This window comes from Hyposmocoma kahamanoa, unplaced genomic scaffold (genome assembly GCF_003589595.1).
Source record: "Hyposmocoma kahamanoa isolate Upper Pololo Valley unplaced genomic scaffold, ASM358959v1 62, whole genome shotgun sequence".
Classification (NCBI taxonomy): Eukaryota; Metazoa; Arthropoda; class Insecta; order Lepidoptera; family Cosmopterigidae; genus Hyposmocoma; species Hyposmocoma kahamanoa.
Window position 1 is genome coordinate 11146451 of NW_020653850.1, and position 12370 is coordinate 11158820.

The 12370-nt window shown below is 34.5% G+C and overlaps 1 protein-coding gene across 1 annotated transcript in view; it reads left to right on the forward strand.

Moving 5' to 3' along the window:
• Positions 1-12370, forward strand: part of LOC113229770 (transcription factor collier) — a 74603-nt gene that overhangs the window by 32107 nt on the left and 30126 nt on the right. The window lies entirely within an intron of this gene.

Below are 12370 nucleotides of genomic sequence, written 5' to 3' on the forward strand. Positions count from 1 at the left end.
TATTCGCTATAAATCCTTGTCTGTATCAAACCATAACTTCTTATAGTAGTTTAAAATCTATAGGAGACGTTTAAAGTGTCAAACGGTTTATTAGCAGCAAAGAAACTAAGCATAGCATAGACTTGCCTACCATTAATGTCACACGAGTCACCGACGAACGGGGCTATAATCCATCAGGGCTATTCTGCGTATACGGGCCTCACCCACGCTCGCCAACTAATGCGATAATTGAAATTGTGCAATTGCGTGCGAAACGCCCAACGCCGAATTCATTACAGTCACATTTTTGCAATTTGTTGGTTTTTTCGTTTCATTTCTATATTTTGCAAAATGACACTTTTGACGGGTTCATTATAATGTGCGGTTACTTAATAAATTATTATCAAATAGCTCGTTTACTTTGGTTAAAATCAGGGTTTGAAATGATAATTATCCTGATAAATATACTTTGATAATTATATAATAAATGTCGTTAATTGATAATTATATAATAATAACAAAATGCTACCGCTAGCATAGTTGTGCCATGTGTTTGTATCAGAGACGTATCCAAACGTGTCAAATGCCAATCTACAAAAGTCACAAACCTGATAACTTTTCCCAAAGTTATTAATCCGAGGTTATGTAGTTTTACCTGTTTCTCATATTTAGTAAAAAATTAAATGGACAAGACTATGAATCAGCATGGCTAATTATCGGATATACAACAGATAATTATCGTGATAATTATCAAAGAAAATAAATATCTTGATAATTTCGAACCATGATTAAAATTCAGTTTTAATGCAAGGTTTTAGAATTGAATTTAAAATTATCTAGTGTACAACTGGACTCACACATATTGTAACAAACATCACCATCTACTTATTAAGATTAGAAGACATTGTCATAATATCTCCAAAACTTTCCAAAGCAAAGAACTATATTTTCACTAACCTCAGTTCCAAATTGGATATGTGGTAAAACAAGCCGTTACAACGGTCAAAAACGTTCGAGTATCGATAACACGCGAAATAATTGACGTGCCGGTAAAAGCAGGCAACAATCCAGAACCCTTCGAATCAGCAGCAATTTGTTAAGTGGATTTTTGCCCGAGACACGCTCGCGGCTCGTTGCGCTCCTGTACACAATTTCATTATCTGTGCCCGCCTGCCCGTGCCTGACTACTATTAACTTATGCGATGCTGTATTCAGCTATGGAAAATTTTACAAATTATTTTCTTTTCCAGTCATTGCCGTTGTTCTATTATTCAAATTGATCTGTGTAGTTTGACTACTATTAACTTATTCGATGCTGTATTCAGCTATGGAAAATTTTACAATTTATTTTCTTTTCCAGTCATTGCCGTTGTTCTATTATTCAAATTGATCTGTGTAGTTTTTTAAATAGGTATGCAATGGGAATGTATATACTCTCGTGATAATAAGGACGAACGAATTATAGTGGTAAACCACTCTGCAATGTCATTCATGTTCAGTGCCGTATGAATGACTTGCATAAATATGATATTGTCCTCCATGAGGGTAGATAACTTTAATCGACTTACTATCAAGGCCCCTTCAATTTCCCATTACTAGTGCAGGTACTTTACGAGATGGACTTTCCAAATCAATTCGTACCCACGCAATCGCTCCCCTAAACGCAATCACTTAAGAATTTTATGAACCATACTGATTAAGATGTTTTGTCGTGGATTTAAAGTTGACCGAGGGGTTAACTCCCTAGTAGGTACAAGACTGTTAAACATATTGTGACTGGAATAGCTATTAAAGGATTAAGCGGTAATATTTTAATGTACTTAATTTATTGGTGGGGAATGGTGGGAACTTTACAAGAAATTTAACTATTTTTCTTGGATATTTGTTTTTCAAACAACCAACGTAAACGTTTACCTACTGGTCCCATTGTTACAAAACGTTGGTTAGTTTGAAAAACTAAATATACGCGATTTAGATCCAAAAAATAGTTTCATTCAAAAAATAAAACCAAATAGGTACGAGTTTTGATTGTAATCTTTTAATTTAAATATTAACAACCAAAATTCGTATTCATTTGGTTTTTTAAACATTACTTTAGCGATGTTTTAAAAATTTAGAGTGATAGTAGCGTGCCAGATGCAAAAGTATCAATCAATATTTATATTTAAAACTAAGTGGAGACTTTATAAAATCCATTATGTTAATATTTTAGCTATTTTTAAACGATAACTACCAAAGGAGAAGCGCATGATTCACTCGACATATGGCTTACATTTATATTACAATGGGATTTTTACACCCTATTTCGAGTGCGACAAAATCGATTCTCAATTCGATATGACCTTGCATGTTATTCGACAGACTTTTTGATTTCATTCTGACATTTTTTTACTGCCAAAGTAAAATTGTGTTAACATTTAAAAAATGTGTACTTTGAGTATATGATATTGTATCATCTTTGTTCCAATAGTTTATACTGTTTAACACGTCACGCGTTCTAGAACCAAGCGGTGTTTTTAACGCGCAGCTGCGTTTTCATCCACTGTTTAAAAAAAAGAAAAGAAATTGTAAAAATTTGAAAAGAACCATACCACTTAGAAACACTGTGTGTGAGTTAAACAAAATGAGAATATTTCTTGATTTTTTATTTCTGAATAAAAAAAATGTTGCATTAAATTTGTCTCCAAATTCCTCTAGCGTTTCCGACAAGAGCATGAATGAGAAATCTATTTTCCCTCGAATTCTAATTTAAAATTAAACGAACGTTACGTTCTAAAACCGAGACTCCTTTGGCTGCAGTTTTCCGGTAATTTCCAGTAATTTTCGGTCCTGTGAACGGTGGTACGAGAGAATCACGGGTATTATATTATCTCATTAGACACGCCGCGGCGCCGCGCTCCTCTCTTTTCTTTTCGCCAAATAAATTTCTTTCGCAGCGGCTGATTTCTCTATTACTTTTTTGTGAAGCTCAGTTTAGCGTTAGTAAATGGATATATGATAAGGCTTAGTTCTATATTGTTATTACTATTATTATATTACATATTATTAGACAAGTACTTGACATCTGGCAGCGCCTGTACCGAATTTCACGACAGTTCATGCTACGACATGACGACGGCAGTAACGAATTATACATATCGATCAACACAAGATACATGTTTCTTTTATACATTTTAGCAAATAATTTAGGTACTATACATATTAATTTTTACACACATTTTTGTACATGTGTATGCGCATACAAAACCGCGGATAATAGGCTTTATTTATATTTTTCATTTGTGTTTTAGTAGTATAGTCTTTGTATTTATATTTATATAATTATATCGCTTCCAGTCAAATATACGGTCTCATCTGCTATACTATTCTAGGTATAGTTATTTCGAGTGTCTATCGTTTGGTGTTCATATAAATTTACACTATGTAATTAAGGTGTGTTGGTGGAGTGTCCTTTAACTAAGTTTCTCTATTTGTCGAGTGCAGAAAGCATGTGTTAACGCAAGCTATAAATTTATATTACAAATAGTTTGTAACTGCAAGTTTGTTGGTGCGCGACCTCGGAACGGCTCGCTTTGCACTTCCACCGAGAAAGTTTCGATAACTTCATAAGTCTCTTTATTAATTGCTTTGCATGCTCTGCTGTTGAGAAAAGCTACGATTATCTACTTATACGTTGTGTTAAGACCCAAATCATCATTATTAAATTACCCTCTGTTATAAAAACAAAAATGTCCATACCTGTACGTATACAATTTTTCATGATACTCGATTTAACATAATACACAATTCACGCTAATCTGTAGAAAAAGTGAGGCGCAACAAAAGAATTCGGCACACTTACAGCGTAATGTAAACCAAAAAAGAAAACTGGTCCCAAAAGCGTACCCTGGGGGACAGCCGCGCGCTTCGCTCGGCCCGATACAGACACGACGACGGTGATTAGGCTTCTTATCCACGAGATAGCGACAGAAACTGTGCAAGACTTAACAACTAGGACCATTTCCTTATTCCCTCCGACCAAGCATTTTCTTACCCGCCGACTTATCTAATGTTTGCCACTGTTCGACTTAAAATTCCTATGTAACGTACCAGGCAAGTTTGTTGCTTATGAATATTTATTTTATCTTTTATAAATTTTATTTAAACGCTTTCTTTAATGAAACGGGCAGTAAAATATGAATACTGCGAGCATTTGTATTAAAATATATCATACAGTAATGAGACGTCTCATTTGTGATTTATATCAGGGTGCGACTTGGTGAGAAGTCCCCTTGATTTTCTACTCGATAAGTCCGCGTGATGCTCGTAAATTGAAATATGATGAAGTCGAAGTAATAAGCCTCGGTAAATCGTAGCAGCCCTTCGATTGCAAACGCTCTGGTTGCAATACACATACTATAACATATTATTCTTTGCTACATTACATATAGGTACATGTATTGATTACTAGAAAAATTAAATAAAAAGCTTATTTAAAATAATATAATACCAGAGTAAAGCTTACTTGATACGATGTTTCTTACTTTGATCGCCACTATACATTTCCCAAGCCACTGCCAATATTTCCACACCATTTTCCAATAGTATAATAATTTAGGTTTTTATTCACCATGTTCCGCTATTCTATCTCAATTTCGACCTCATCTCCGATTCCAATACGTGATTCGTCGGTTCTCAAATTATTCGGTGAAAATTCACCATCTCGTTAGAATGTGCTACCCAGTCGGTCGGGCGAGCCAACCGCTTGATAAATTGTCTGGAATAATAATGATGAATTGCAACTACTCCGATCCTGATGCTGGTTCTAATCTATGGAGCGGGTTTACTTGGGTGGAGCCTTTTTAGCTATTTAATCAACCAATACCATTGAAGGTAGGTACATGTGTAAATGACGAAAAATGCTTATGTAGTCTTTTGCGACACATCGATACATAAAAATGCCCAAAAGGTTGGTAGCAATTTTGTATCTAAAATCAAATTTAAAATTAAATTTCGATTCACCGTTTGCTAAAATGTAGACCCTGACAAGATTACTTCAAATTAGCGACAAATCTATTAAGAAGAGGACGTCTCGGGCCCATTTAATTAGTGACTGGGTTTTATCATCCCCCTCTTTACTCCCATTCGCTGAGAAATTCAACTGTAATGCTGCCATATTGGCGAAGCTTAAATAATATTGGGAAATCCCTTTTGTAATTTCTGCCTCCTAAAAGAAAATAGACAATTTAATTCGGCGTTCTAAAATGAAAATAAAAAGTTTATTTGGCAAGGTCGAACGTCTTACGTGGGAGTATCTATTAACTAACTTATTGGCCGAGTCAAAGCTTCAGAGTTCTCAGATTTAACGATAGGAAGTAGAAAATTACTGCTGCTTAGACATTTTTGTTTTCTCTGATTTACGATACTGATTAGTGGTTTACTGATCACTTCTCTTCACCGTATTCAAAGTGGTCATAAAATGAGTAAATGCGCCATTAAATTTGTATAGCATTCGTGACATCTCTTTGAAGACAAACACACCTAGTGGTAAAACAAACTAACGTTAATTGTGGCTTTTATGACGACATCGCGTGAGCTTGGATGCCAGGCAAATTGTTACTGCTCGGACGTTGGAACGTTGTATTTTTTTGGATATGGCATTGTGTACATCGGTATTGTTGTTTTTGTATTTACCGACTATTATTATTATTTAGGGATAATATAATAAAATTAGAAAATCATAAGTATAGTTGTAATTATCGATACAAAGTTTACGAACACTTTGAAAAAATTCCTTCGATCCGGTTGTTTCTAACCAACGTCTTCAAGCAAACCGTGACGGTCACTATGCCAACTAAGCCACAGAACCAACTAGCGGTCCTTACAAATTGTTCTATGTGGTTGTTGCAGATCTTTGTTTTTGGTTTTTAACAACTTTTTTGCCGTAGCGCCATCTGTGAAAAATCTATATCTTCACTCAGCCAGGTTCCTAGTCAGCCAGGTAGCTGTAATCTACCAGCAGCTAATTAACTGCCGCAGCAGTAATTTTTTTTTATGGAAGTCATTGGTTCAAATCCAAAATCCAAATGTTCCATCTTAGTCTGAATAATTATAACTAGTGGAGTAATTTCACAAAAATAATTGAATATCATGGCGGTCAAATATCGTGACATCCAATAACTTAAAAATTACATAAGTATTGTGTTAAATCTAATGTTATGAAAAATTGTGTATACGGTGTTTAAATAAATTTGATTTAGTCTCAATGTTCAATGTGTAAGTAGCAATACGTAGCTTTTCTCAACACCAGAGAGGGCCAAGGATTATTTTAGATAATTTATCACGATATTTTTAATATATAATGTTTTTATCTTCAACAGAATAACGTAACAAGTCAACGTTTTTCACGAGAATTCTACTTGGTCGTTCTATTAACAAGAAGCATAACAAGAAAGTGTAATTGGAGTAAAAACGCATCAATGAAATCTTAAATCTTTTTAACTAGGCTTGAAATATTTTGTTCCAAAAAAAATGTCAAAAGTACATTTTGTTAAGAGAGCCGTAATTTTTTTTGTGAATAAAATATAAGTTTTGGCTTATAATGTTCATTTACAAATACTTTCATATACCTAAATACATATTTATTTTTCACCCAGTATTAAGTTTTAATGTTAGCAACCATATTGCATTTCATTTTTTTGTTCATGTTGGCGTGTCCATTTCTCAGAAAATAAATTTCTTATCATATATTGACGAAAAAAGCAAAACATCACTTATCTTCAATTAATACGAGTGGCCCATTCAATTAGTTATCTTGATTTGAATGTAATCATGCTTTTTAGTTGATTGATGGTGTTCTAATGTTTAATCTTTCTTCATTTTCCGTTTAACTAATTACAGGGTATGAATCAAATAGCATTTATTTCTGAGTCTTTGTTTTTGTTCATAAGGTTAATGGCTCCTATAATAGAATTTTACAGCCAATAAACTGTCCAGTGATCACGATTTTCCTTTTTCTTTTATTTTCACACTTCCTTGTTTTTGATATTTTAACAATAATGAATTTATGAATGGCTTCTTTGAGCTGTGTCTTTTTCATTGCCTTAATTCCCTTAATAAACCACGTTACTTCAATAGCCACCATTAACTGATATAACTTGAAATGTTTAAAATTAATCTTTCCAAAGCTTGCACTGCAGAAGCCCGAAACCTCACTTACGAGCGTATATGCACAGAGCTGTTAGTACACCCCTACGGGGCTCAGCAAGACGTCAGCGCTTAAACGCTAATTAATTATTAAGGAGCACCGAGCTCCTTCCTTTGCTCTTTGATGGCGACTACACAACAATGTGGCTAGCTAGCATGATTGCCTTAGAGTACGGTTCTGTTTTGTTTACTTGTTTGTCTTTTAGATGCATAGAGGATGGATTCTAAGATCATCTATTGTAGTCTATGTGACATCGTTTTCAGTCTACATAAACAGCTACCAATCAGTACAGTACCTATATATGATATTTGAGCATTATTAGGCGACCCGCCATAGCCGAATAACCGGAATGTTTTGGAAAAATGGTCATATTACTGTTATTTTTTGTCCTTGTGAATGTTACATTTCACAATCCGCTATAGTAAAGTGTTTGTGTGTATATTTTAGTATTAAACTTTTATAAGAATAGAAAGTGCTTTTAAAGTGTATTTCGGCAAACATGTCGAAGGGGTCGCCTTTGATGGAAGCGTCTCCGATTGTCAGTTGTAAATCCAATTTTCGCTTTATATTGCTAGTTTCAATACTTTCTTGTCGTGGGGTGCAGTAATGGATACATCGGTGCTATTGCTGTATCGAAAGTTCTCTTAAATGATCTGTAACGTTTGGAAAAAATATTGTTGTCGTAGTTTGTATACTTGTATAAGGATTGTTAAATTATGTTCTGCATTGGCTAACTTAAACAGAATTACAATAAAACATAAGTACCTATTACAATTTATGACGATATTTCCACTAAGAAAAAAGGATAGGTACACTTAAATTGAACCCAAAAACCCAGTGATATACTTAGTTGAAGTTTTAGTATACAGTCTTGATTAGAATTTTCTGATGTTTTACCTAACTAAGAAGAGAACGTTTGCACTCGTGAAGAAGCACACGTTGCATTATTTTTCCGAACTTTTTCTGTATCAACTTACTAAAGCCAAATTCGTTTATACTCCCAGTAGGGTAGCTCAAATTGCATTGAGCTACCCATTAACGCCTTGTCAGATCGGATTGCGATTTATATTTTTTGATAAATGGGATATATTGCAGCTGGAAACGGTAGCAAATGAAGAAAATTTACTTTAACGTCATAACGTAATGTTGTGTTTCCTAAAGGTTTTCTGTAATATAAAACAGTATTCGGACATTGGGACTACACCTAATATCACTTAAGTCTGTAGAAATTGTAGGAATGTAAATTTATAAAACGTGAAAATACTATATAACATAAAATAAACTTATAATTAATTATGTCAATACAAAGTACTAAAAAACCGACCTCAAAAGTTCGTGGAATTACATCGATTTGCCAAGTTTTAATGAAGTCGGTTACCGGAAAGCACGCGAAACCGAATTCATCCCTTAGTTTGCCACCGTTGTAGGCGGAATATTTTCTTCAAATTTAAATGGAACCAATACTGAGGTACTCTCTTTCTAACAAGAAAAGAATCATCAAAATCGGTTCACAAATGTCGTAAGTTATCACGTTACGCACGTATCGCCTCAAAAGTTATCGCGTAACATGCGTGCAAAAAAAATACAGTCGAATTGAGAACCTCCTCCTTTTTAAAGTCGGTTAAAAATACTGCCATGTTGTCAGTTGAAGGTACCCTAAATAATGCTTTAAATATAAATATAATTGAAATTTAGAATTATCAGCTCCACGAACTACATATATTTGAATTTAACTGTACTTGTAAGGTACTTTTGTTAAATTTTTCCCGTTGTCACGGGGAGTTAATGAAAGAATTAGCTTTCATTACAACAGATACGTTCCTTAAAGGGATTCTCGAATGAAGACGAAGTACCCTCGTAACCTTTCCAATGGTTCAGGATCAACGAAGGGACGAACCCGTCTTATCTGTGATTAGTTTTTTTGGGACATATAAAATGCTATTAGTCGTTTATACCTCCGTTTGTTATGTTTGTTGTACTGCTATGTACTTTTGCTAAATTGTATTAATTTATTGTAACACACACAATTACATTTATACTACACACTAGTAACAGTGTAAAGTTGGCTCCAACATGACACATATCCACTGCCATTATCAAGTCTCAAATCAGAACCCATCAAAATGTTTAGTATCCCTGTAGAAATTGCCTCAACATATTTAATTAATTCCAATCGATGGAACACTTAAGACAGGTACAATTATGTTCAAATTTTATGACAACAAAAGATATTTATGGTATTCGGTGATTGAATCACATGTTAAGAAATTTCGGGCTATTAATATATTCCATATGAATAAACTAAGTTGATCATTATTAAGCTTTTGATTATTATACATATTCCTGTTACTAATCTATAACGCATGGCCAACATATCACATCCAAACAAAATATATATATATTTATAAAATAGCTAAATACTCCAAAGCTGAAATATCAACACGACAAAGTCGAACTTTCAACTGTAATGCATTAATTAAGCCGTCGCGATCCTTAAAATCGTCCCGAAATTCACTTCGTTTAAATTAGTGCAGAATTCATTTTCTTTTTAATTCGTCTTCCAAATTCAAATAAGATTTCTTTTTTTATTACGCCCGCATAAAAGGGTAGACCAGGATTCGTCGCTCCGTCGTTCGCTTCCAAACGCTAATTCCTCGTTTCCCGGGATACTGATTGGACGATATATTTAACAATGCTACCGACACGCTTCTCTGCGAAAAAATACATCTTACGTACTTTTTTCTCGCTGGGATTCCTTTATTTTCTTATTTTCTATTTGTTTCTCGGTAGGAATGTAGTAAGGACGTTGGTGCAGTGCACGCGTTAATGATACTAATGGCAATTAGTGGAAGGTTCTATTTGCCTCGCAGGGTGGTCGTGTTTAGTTATTCCGCGATTGGGGTGTACAAGCATATTACGGAGCACCCAGCGCATGGAGGGTCTTAACGGGAGGTCGTTTGCTGCGCTGCCAGCCTAAGATTAATGACATTACGCCAAGACAGTTTGTAAGAGGCGAACGTGACAAAAAACTGAGTTGTAATTAAGTAGATCGATTTAATGGCATCCAATGATTCTTTTGCTTTCTTCAAGAAGTTGCGCGTAGCCAAGACGTGTATTAATATTTTTCTAAACTAAAATCAGTTTAGAAGTTGTTTTGTTTCACTTGCAGTATCAATACACGGAGTTTTACGATTATGCAGAGATAAATTTTTAAAATAATATTATGGCTAAAGGTCAAGGACAAAACATCAGAAATCTAATTATTAATACCAACATCGAACACTCAGAAAAAATTACTTCGATCCGGCCGGATTCCAACCGACGTCTTCTAGCTTACCGTGCCAGACGCTATACCAACTAAGCCATGGAACGACCCAGCGGACCTCACGAATTTTTCTTTGTGCTTGTTGTCGTGTCTTTGTATTTGGTTTTTCAACGACTTTTTAGTCGTAGCGCCATCTATGAGAAATCTATGAAAGTTTCATCACCCAGTTAGATACCTTTACTGTATTCTAAATTTTTATTGATATTTGTATTAATAATTATAACAAATTAGTGGAGTATTTTCACAAAAAGCAATTGAATATCAATTCAATAAAAATTTTTGAATACAGTGAATAGCGACATCTCTCGCCAGGGCTGGTAGCTGTAAAGGTATCTAACTGGGTGATAAATCTTTCATAGATTCTCATAGATGGCGCTACGACCAAAAAGTCGTTGAAAAATCAAATACAAAGACACGACAACAAGCACATAGAAAAATTCGTGAGGTCCGCTGGTTCGTTCCGTGGCTTAGTTGGTATAACGTCTGGCACAATATGCTAGAAGACGTCGTCGGTTCGAATCCGGCCGGATCGAAGTCATTTTTTCTGAGTGGTCGATCTTGGTATTAATAATTATAACAAACTAGTGGAGTCATTTCACAAAAAGCAATTGAATATCAATTCAATAAAAATTTAGAATCAGAAATCTATTTATGCCAATAAGTATCTTTCATTAAAAATTCTTTAAAATATCGACAATACAAATTCTACGAAAATTATCTTCAAGACTATAGGCTCGCAAAGGACATGGTCCAGGCTAGCAAAGTTAGCTGAACATGCTGGACATCATAAAATATTTAACACTCATATCTTGCAGAGCGGTCCGAATATTATCGACTCGCCTATAAAACGGAAAAGTCTGAAAGAAAAAGAAAGAAATATACATTTGGTTATGTGAGAAAAGGATGCAATGTTATTGTACGATCTTTGGAAATTCGCTGGAAACGTTTGCTTTCTTTCCCATCGTTTTTATCGTGGTCGTTATATTTTGATAGAGCAGTTTGGTGCGATCGCCGATATAACGTTTATGTTTTGGTTTCAGTACTACCTTGCGTGAGCTTTGTATATTTTGTTTACTGTTTATTATTTGTCTTTTACACGCGAATGAAGAAATAGGACTGAACCAACCAACACTTCAGTACGAGTAAAATATTTATAGAGAGACACAAACGTGGACTAGCTATCGTAGTCATACTTTGGTTAAGCTATTTAATTCAATAGTTTTCCACGATAAATAAAACTGCATATTAAGTTTAAGTTTCCGCGTCAGATATTCACCGAATATTGTAGTGTGGATCTGCATTTTATCAGAAAAGTTGGTGCGGGCATAAATATGCTTACCTTAAAAGTTTTCAGTGATAAATACCCGAGAGCGCTCGAGAATATAAAACATCTTGTACACTCATCTACAAAACTATATTAGGTGGGATTTACACAGAAATGAACTTTTTTTATGATGAATATGACAGTCTGCAGACAACGCCAAACTTCGAAGGACACATCCCATGCAGATCTTTATGTGTCCTATATCTTTGACACATTAAGATAAATGTAAGCATCCTTTCTCTTCTGGCAAACGGTGCAAATATTTGGTGCAGCAAACCAATTTTTTCCCGTCCTGACTGCGAGAACTTCACACTTCTGATCCTACTAAGCACACCGGTTTCTTGGGCTTTGTGTCCTTGTCTTGTAGTAGTCCTAAGAACAAATTTAGGCTCTGCAATACGATTTGTAATTAAAATAAATTGTAATTTAATACATTAGTAGAAAACTTTAAGTGTTTGGGGTTAACAATAGACAGCAAATTTTCATGGAAGTTGCATGAGGAGAATGTCTGTTCTAAACTTAGGTAACTGATTTTAAGATGAAAACATTGTAAGAT